The sequence below is a fragment of the Arachis ipaensis genome, chromosome B04 (genome assembly GCF_000816755.2).
Source record: "Arachis ipaensis cultivar K30076 chromosome B04, Araip1.1, whole genome shotgun sequence".
NCBI classification, from domain to species: Eukaryota; Viridiplantae; Streptophyta; class Magnoliopsida; order Fabales; family Fabaceae; genus Arachis; species Arachis ipaensis.
Window position 1 is genome coordinate 127,429,381 of NC_029788.2, and position 1,326 is coordinate 127,430,706.

Sequence of the window (1,326 nt, forward strand, 5' to 3'; positions counted from 1 at the left end):
ATCTTTCAATTATTTCGAAAATCATTTTTAATTTCTAGCCGATTAACAATTAATCAGTGTGACATCCTAAGTCACCACTTATCAATTATGGCTATATGACACGTCATGTCATTGATTAATACCACGTACTAGCTACGTATATAATGCACGGAATGAGTTAATATATAATTTTAAAATTTTAGAAATTAAAATGAAATATAATTATTCTTGCATATGAAACTAAGTCTTTTTTTTATATAGTTTCAAATTTTAATTTTTTTTTTGGTGTCGGTATACTCTAGTTCGTTTTCAATCATTTATTATTAGTTACAACAACGATTTTAAGGCTAATAAGTAATAACTAAAAAATTTAGTAATCAAGATGTTGTCTCAATTGAAAAAGGAAGAGTACCTTCTATCAATAATATCAATGATAATAAATGTATTTTTAGGAGGCTTTGCAATTTGAAAACCAAGCACGAAAGATTTTCACAATATAAATCAAAAGAATATACCTTTCACGGGAGTCAAGTATATGAAGAGTGTATTACATTCCATTAAAAAAAACTAGCTTATTGGATAAAATAATTTTGTACCTTAAGTTGTACCACACTAATATAAGCTAAGCTTATCATTACTTTTTTGTTTGATGTGCGACTAGACAATTTTCCTTTTTAGATAATTAAGGGAAGTTTATTTCTCTAATAGAGAAGTAAATAGTTCCAAGAGACAACATATAACCAAAATAACTAGGTAAATTCAGATGCAGTCGACTTCACGTAAATTTGATAATTGAGAGTCGTGAGATGATTTGACTGATTTGACTAAATTTTCATCTAACAACTCTCAGTTATCAACTTCACGTGTTCACCAAATAACTAAACTTGAATCGATCATGAATTGAAAATTATAAAAATTAAAGAAGCATTACAAAATCATTAACTGAGACAAACTTTTTTTTTTCATTCATGGTAGATCTTTTTTAGTCTCGTAGGCACATTAAAATTCAATTTAAAAAATTGTCACGGGCTAAATGATTAATAAATTATTATATATATAAAATAAAATTTAATTTTTTGATAATTATTTAAACGAACTAATAAATTAAATTAGTGAAGCTAACTCATATATGTGAGACTTATTTATTGTCAACCATTTATAAGAATTTGCGTCCACGATGACTTATTCTGTTGACTATACTTTGATATAGCAGCCCCTTTTGTCTTATGTACTATTTTTCGATAGAATTATTATCTCGTTATTTAATTTATTATTATTATTAACCTTTATCCAATTTGTATGCAGTCTTTTGTTTTGTTCGCTGAAAAGATTTAATTAATAAGTATT